At 34.9% G+C, this 8,385-nt stretch overlaps 1 protein-coding gene across 1 annotated transcript in view; it reads right to left on the minus strand.

Annotated features, from left to right (window-relative positions):
• The window catches only part of LOC133546752 (gastrula zinc finger protein XlCGF57.1-like), a 732,377-nt gene that overhangs the window by 364,683 nt on the left and 359,309 nt on the right, over positions 1 to 8,385 (minus strand). The gene's annotated exons all lie outside the window — the stretch shown is intronic.

Genomic DNA, 8,385 nt, shown 5'->3' on the forward strand with positions numbered 1-8,385 from the left:
TATATATATATACACAATTTATACGCTAAACATGTATTTAATATTTATACACTAAATACGATTTTAATATTCATATATTAAAAAGCTATTTAATTAGTAAAGGACGAATTGGAAGTCTGGGACACTAAATAAGGCACACTTGGAAGTCATGAATTTCTTTGTGTGTGCAGTTGCAGCAGAAGTCCACAGGAGGGCGCACGGTCCCTCTTAATAAGTCTGGTTCTCTCTCTCTCTCATATATATATATATATATATATATATATATATATATATATATATATATATATATATATAAAGTTGTTTAATTAGTAAAGGAGGAATTGGAAGTCTGGGACACTAAATAAGGCACACTTGGAAGTAATGAATTTCTTTGTGTGTGCAGTTGCAGCAGAAGTCCACAGGAGGGCGCACATTCCCTCTTAATAAGTCTGGTCTCTCTCTCTCTTTGTCTCGCTCTCTCTTTCTCGCTCTCTTTTTCTCTCTCTCTCTCTTTCTCTCTCTCCCTCTCTTCTTCCTTCCTCCCACATATTGACCATTTTCCTATTTTTTTTACATCAGTTATGTGTCTATCATTATATATATTATATTGTTTTACAGGCCAGCCCTATTGTTTTTTTTTCAAATTACTGTTTTTTTAATTGATTTCGATTTGATGTCTTTTGCAATATATATTGACATCGTTTTATCGGCCAGCTCTATCGGCTTGTTTCCATTTTTTTCTATTTGTTTCTCTCTATGTGTCATGTTATATATTGGTTTAGTTTAACGGCCCAGCCCTTTAGGGAATTTTTTCAGAAATAATATTTTTTTAATTGATCTTGTTCGATAATTATTGATATCGTTTCATTGCTCAGCCCTATTGGCCTTTTTCCTTTTTTTATTCAATTTTTTTGTAATTATATATTTTTTTACATAAGTTAGGTTTCTCATACACTTATATTCATGCACTAAACATGTTTTTAATATTTATACACTAAACAAGTATTTAATATTCATATATTAAACAGTTGTTTAATTAATATTTATACACTAAACATGTAAATGACAAATTCGAAGTCTTGGACACTAAATAAGGCACACTTGGAAATAATGAATTTGCTAGTGTGTGCAGTTTTGGCAGAAGTCCACAGGAGGGCGCACGTTCCCTCTTCAAAAGTCTGGTGCCCCCTCCCCCCACATAAGTTATGTGTCTAGTTTTATCAGCCAGCCCTATTGGCCATTTTCCTACTTTTTTAACATCAGTCATGTGTCTATCATTATATATATTGTATTGTTTTACAGCCCAGCCCTATGTTTTTTTTCAAATGACTGTTTTTTTAATTGGTTTCTATTTGATGTCTTTTGCAATATTTATTGACATCGTTTAATCGCCCAACCGTATCGACTTTTTTCCATTTTTTTCTATTTTTTCTATCTATGTGTGATGCTATTAAATTGATATATCGGTGTCAGCCAGCGATCCTTGGTCCGCTTCCGATGGTGCGGAGGCTTGGAGGCGTGTGTGGACTAATGGAGGGGGTGTTTCCACCAGGCGTGTATGGAGGCCTATTTCATTCAGGGGAGGAGCCAGAAATGATGACGTAAGAAGCCCCGTGACCGCTTCGGGAAGCAGTACAGATTTGCCGGGAAATTCGACAATTTATAAACCGCCCAAGCTCCATCGAAAATGTTGTCTTTTGAGTCTTGTGGTCAGTTGGGAATATGGAGAGTGAATAAAAATAGTTTTTTAAATGCCACTAGAATCAAAGAAGGATGACAAACTGAATCAAAACAACAAACTTGATGTCCATTTCATAAACATTAGATTACTGATTGTTGTTGGTAACGTCAACAAAACTTTGATAGCACAAAGGTTGGTGCGTTGGCCTTTTATTCTACAAGACGTGAGTTCCATTCTTGGCAACGTCAGTTCCCAATTGTGTTTATCAATGGAAAACAATACACTTATTAAAGTAAAGCTTTCTGTATTAATTATTTTTAAGCAGCTACCAGAAATCCATAGCTGGATAAGGGAGAGGTTTTTGAAATAATAAAAAAAAGAATCACCTATAACCAAAAATAGAAATGAACTAAATCTCCTCTGTTCTGTACATCATTGTCCAAGTGACATTATATTGTCATCTTCCTCTTTATGCCATTTCCTCAAGGTGACAGAAAAACATGATACAACCTGCCTATCATGTGATTCTACCATGTTGGCAAAATACAAACACACAATATATTGACATATATAACACATAAAACATGGAATTAGAAGTGAACAGTACCCATCCCTACCAGCAAGTGTTGTTGTACTGGAAACTAATTTACAAACACAACTTCATCACACACAATACTCCACTATGGAATTGTTCTTATATTAAAATGAGAAACAAATCCATCTTTGTACAGCAATGGTTTGAAAAAGGCATTTGGTCACGGATGCACTTACTGAGTGATAAAGATATTTTAATATTTGAAGATTTCATTAAGCACAACCTGCAAATAAAAAATATTACAAAATTTAAAAAGGCTTTCATTCAAAATATTCTAGTTACTGCATCTTTTTTTAATTCTTTACTATTTCTTCTTCTTATTATTTTCTCTGGAACAAAAAAATACTCATAACTTAAGTTTCCATTCTTTCTAAGGCAAAAGAGTTAATCTCAGAAAAATAAAGATGGAATTGAGCACTTAAAATAATATTTTGTATGTTGTTTTGCAATTGAAGACAACACTTGTTCGTTCTGTGATTGGGAAACACAATAAAAAGTTTATTTTATGAATGTATGCAAAGTAAATCTCTGTGGGATGATGTACAATATTGGCTTTTGTCTGACACTCCAAACTTTGACTGATATTGATGTTGTTTTGGGGATGTTAAAAAAGAAAAAAAAAAAATACATGAAAAATGTTTAAAACACAATACTGGATTTATTTGATGTATCCACAAATGTAAATTTGTAAAAACAAAACCATCCTTTCACTTTTATACTGCATAAAGGTCTGGGGACATACATATAAAACAATCACAACACAATCAAATACAGAGTAATAAATGAAGTGGTCCAGAAGATGTTTCAGATGTGAACCAGTACATATGTATATCATATAAAGGTGATAATCTATGGGATTATTAACAATTACAAGTACAAATATGTAATACTTCAATATTTCATATGAATCTGAAATTGCATGACGATATGATATATATCTATATCTATACGTCTATATCTATCTATATATATATATATATATATATATATATATATATATATACATATACATATATGTATATATATATATGTGTGTGTGTGTGTGTGTGTGTGTGTGTGTGTGTGTGCGTGCGCGTGTGTGTGTGTACATACACACAAAATGTTTTTTCCATGTAAAATAAGTCTCGTACTGTTTACTCAAATTGTTCTTTCTTTTTTTTTTTAATAAAATTACACATTTTTGCATATTAAGGCATGTCTTAGACTGAAAATAGCACTAATATAAAATATCTAATCTATAAATGTAGAAGCACATTAAAAATATTGTTACTCAAACAACAATGTCACCAGAGGTGGGTAGTAACGCGTTACATTTACTTGAGTAACTTTTGGGATAAATTGTACTTCTACGAGTAGTTTTTATGCAACATACTTTTACTTTTACTTGAGTATATTTATAGAGAAGAAACGCTACTTTTACTCTGTTCCATTTATCTACATTAAGCTCACTACTCGCTACTTTTTTTTATCGATCTATTAATGTTTATTTTGGTTAATGACAGAGCTTCAAAGTAGGAACTACGCATGCCTGCGTTTCATCAATCACATGCAGTCACTGGTGAAGTTGGACCAATCAAACAGAGCCAGGCGGTCACATGACCGTGATACGTAAAACCCGACTTAAACGTGTTGACAAACTTATTGGGGTGTTACCATTTAGTGGTCAATTGTACGGAATATGTACTGTACTGTGCAATCTACTAATAAAAGTATCAATCAATCAATCAAAAGTGTAAAGGAAAAAAGACACTTTTTATTTCAACCGTACTTCCCGTCAAAAGCCTAAAGACTGATCGCACAGTTCCTGTCTTCACAATAAAAGCGCCGCTCCATCGCGTCTGCATTAACAAAATAAGAGTCTCCGAAAGCCAGCGCAAACGAGCTAGCAAGCTACGGAGTTTGCCGCCAATGTATTTCTTGTAAAGTGTATAAAAACGAATATAGAAGCTGGACAAATAAGATGCCAAAAACCGACGACTTTCATGTGGTATTAGACAGGAAGGAGGAACTTTTTTTCTCCTCCATTTGAAAACGTGGACGTCTGATTCCAATCAATGCAAGTCATCAGAATCAGGTAATACACCAACTTATATTCTTGTCTTCATGAAAGATAGGAAACTATATGTTAAACATGCATGTATATTCATTAAAACACCTTTAACATGTCAACAAAAACAGCAAAATAAATAAATATAAATTATATACTGTATATATAAATGTATGTGTAAATATATGTGTGTGTATAAATGATGTGTGTGTATGTATGATATGTGTGCGTATGTATATGTATATATGAGGTAGATCACCTCGACTTGATCATTTATTAAGTAATTGATTAACGTTGAAAAACTTATTGGGGTGTTACCATTTAGTGGTCAATTGTACGGAATATGTACTGTACTGTGCAATCAACTAATACAAGTTGTAATCAATCAATCAATCAATCAATCAATCAATCAAATCAATGAATGCCTACTGAGCCTATGGTGCTGTTAAGTTATTGTGGCTCAATGTGCCATTTTTTAATTTTATTTTAATGTACTATTATTTAATATATATTATTGTTTTAGTTGCTTAAGAGATATTCCTGGCTATGAATTTGCTCATTGCTATTTTTATGTTTTTTTGCATTATTTTTTGCCGTAATCATTAAACAAACAGGTTACCCATCAGTTACTCAGTACTTGAGTAGTTTTTTCACAACATACTTTTTACTTTTACTCAAGAAAATATTTGGGTGACTACTCCTTACTTTTACTTGAGTAATAAATCTCTAAAGTAATAGTACTCTTACTTGAGTACAATTTCTGGCTACTCTACCCACCTCTACCCGTGAACACACACCTCCGATTATCAGGTACTGTTAAACTCACTAAGACACTAGCAACACAATAGAAAGATAAGGGATTTCCCAGAATTATCCAAGTAAATGTGTTTAAAAACATCTGAATCCGTCCCAATGCAATCGCATTTTTTTTTTTTACTTGTTATTTTTTTTCTTGTCCTTAGCTATCAATATCCTCAAACACGAATCTTTCATCCTCGCTCAAACTAATGGGGAAATTGTCGTTTTCTCTGTCCGAATAGTTGTTTTTGTTGGAGGCTCCCATTAAAATCAATGTGAAGATGTGAGGAGCCATCAACATGTGACGTCATCGTCTGCGACTTCCGGTAAAGGCGAGGCTTTTTTATCAGCACCAAAAGTTGCGAACTTTATCGTGGATGTTCTCTACTAAATCCTTTCAGCAAAAATATGGCAATATCGCGAAATGATCAAGTATGACACATCGTTTAAATAAGAAAATCTCATTTCAGTAGGCCTTTAAACATATATATATATATGTAGGATTTTATGTATATATATATATATATATATATATATATATATATATATATATATATATATATATATATATATATAAAATCCTACATATTGGCAGCCATAGTGATTCATTTATTCAGCGGAGCAATACAACCTGGATCCGACAAAAAAGTAAACACAAATGCTGTCTTCCTCGCTGATAAAACATGATAGCAACATGCATCTGCTAGCTCAGGATTGCCCCCACTTCTCAGTGTGGCGAGTTGGAGTACTACAAGAGGCACTCTAATACAGTACTTAAATCTGTATTTTGATAATGATAACGATGATGATGTATCCGTTCAAGTGAACAAATGGATCCACAAGGGACAACAACACTTTCCACAGACTACACACACACATCATAAACATCAATATTAGAAGCCTACAACAATGTATTTTAAGAAGACTTTAGGATTAAAAGTGAAGATGTGAGGTGAAATAAGTACAAATGCAACAATAAAAACAAGCAACTCCACTCACGATGGCTCTAAAGTTCACTGATGTGTTGCTAACTTCAGCCTTTTTCTTCTTTGTTGATGTTTTGCGGTAGTTAACATCCATGATGTAACAATGCTGCTCATCTACCAGAGTCCACGTTTTGATTCATTCATACTTTTAATTGGATAATAACATTAATAAAATGCAATGGAAAAAATGTGTGGAAAAAAACAAATGAAAATAATAAAATGTCGCTACATATATAATGTTTAATACATGCACACAACATAAAAAGTAACTACAGGACAACATATAACCTACTCAGTGACTTAGTGGTTAGAGTGTCCGTCCTGAGATGGGTAGGTCGTGAGTTCAAATCCCGGCCAAGTCATACCAAAGACTCAGCATTAAGGGTTGGAATTGGGGGTTAAATCACCAAAAAATGATTCCCAGGCGCGGCACCGCTGCTGCCCACTGCTCCCCTCAGCTCCCAGGGGGTGATCAAGGGTGATTGGTCAAATGAAGAGAATAATTTCGCCACACCTAGTGTGTGTGTGACAATCATTGGTACTTTAACTTTAGAAGCCTACTGAAATTAGATTTTCTAATTTAAACGGGAATAGCAGGTGCATTTTATGTGTCATAATTGATCATTTCGCGATATTGCCATATTTTTGCTGAAAGGATTTAGTAGAGAACATCCACGATAAAGTAGGCAACTTTTGGTCGCTAATAAAAAAGCCCTGCCTTTACTGGAAGTATGTGCGCGTGACGTCACGAGTTGCAGGACTCCACACATATTCACATTGTTTTTAATGGGAGCCACCAGCAGTAAGAGCAATTCGGACCGAGAAAGCGACAATTTCCCCATTAATTTGAGCGAGGATGAAAGATTTGTGAATTAGGATATTGATAGTAAAGGACTAGAAGAAAAAAAAAAACGCGACGGCTCCGGGAGACGGCAGTGTGAGCGTTTCAGATGTAATTAGACACATTTACTAGGATAATTGTGGAAGATCACTTATCTGCTTATTGTTTTAATAGTGTTTTAGTAAGATTGTAAAAACATACCTCGAGGTCGGATGGCTGCGGTGAACACGCCAGTGTCTCAGAGAGAAGCCGAGGAGCCAAGCTCACAGCTGCTGCAGAACGACGAATAATCCAACGATTTCTCCGGTAATATATATATCACAATTTCCCCATCCAAAAACATGCTGGTTGACGTAGAGAAAACATGTTCGCTTGACCGCTCTGTGTTAAAAACAAACAAAGAAACACCGGCTGTGTCTCGGTGCTAAAGACAGCTGCAATCCACCGCTTTCCACCAACAGCATTCTTCTTTATAATCTCCATTATTAAATGAACAAATTGCAAAGGATTCAGCAACACAGATGTCCAAAATACTTTGTAATTGCGCGATGAAAAGAGACGACTTTTAGCCGTGTTTGGTGCTACGCTAATATGTCCCCTCCAACAGGTGATGTCACGCGTATGCGTCATCATTCCGCGACGTTTTTAACAAGTAACTGGAGAGAAATTTAAAGGGTAACATTATCACAATTTCAGAAGGGTTAAAACCAATAAAAATCAGTTCCCAGTGGTTTATTTTATTTTTTGAAGTTTTTTTCAAAATGTTATCCATCATGGATTATCCCGAAAAAAGGCTTTAAGTGCCTGATTTTCGCTATCTGTAAATCCACCCGTCCATTTTCCTGTGACGTCACATAGTGACGCCAATACAAACAAACATGGCGGATAGAACAGCAAGATATAGCGACATTAGCACGGATTCAGACGTGGATTTCAGCAGATTCAACAGATTACGAATGTTTTGAAACGGATGGTTGGAGTGTGGAGGCAGATAGCGAAAACGAAATTGAAGAAGAAACTGAAGTTATTGAGCGAATAGCTATTGAAGCTATTCGGCGATCGCCTTCTAACCAACGATTGCATCTTTTGACCACTGGAGCAACTTAAATCCATCGATTGGTAAATGTTTGTTTGGCATAACATGTGGGTGGAGGGAAAGGCTGGATGCAAATATAGCTACAAATGTACATACAGCTAGCCTAAATAGCATGTTAACATCGATTAGCTGGCAGTCATGCCGTGACCAAATATGTCTGATTAGCACATAAGTCAATAACATCAACAAAACTCACCTTTGTGATTTCGTTGACTTTATCGTTGGAAATGCATCTGCTTTGAGTGTCGCAGGATATCCACACATCTCTGTGCCATCTGTCGTAGCATAGCTGTCGTTGGTAAAATGTGCAGAACAAACAAGGGACTTTTGCATCATTTGACCACTGGTGTACTTGAATCCGT

The sequence above is a fragment of the Nerophis ophidion genome, unplaced genomic scaffold (assembly GCF_033978795.1).
Source record: "Nerophis ophidion isolate RoL-2023_Sa unplaced genomic scaffold, RoL_Noph_v1.0 HiC_scaffold_42, whole genome shotgun sequence".
NCBI lineage: Eukaryota > Metazoa > Chordata > Actinopteri > Syngnathiformes > Syngnathidae > Nerophis > Nerophis ophidion.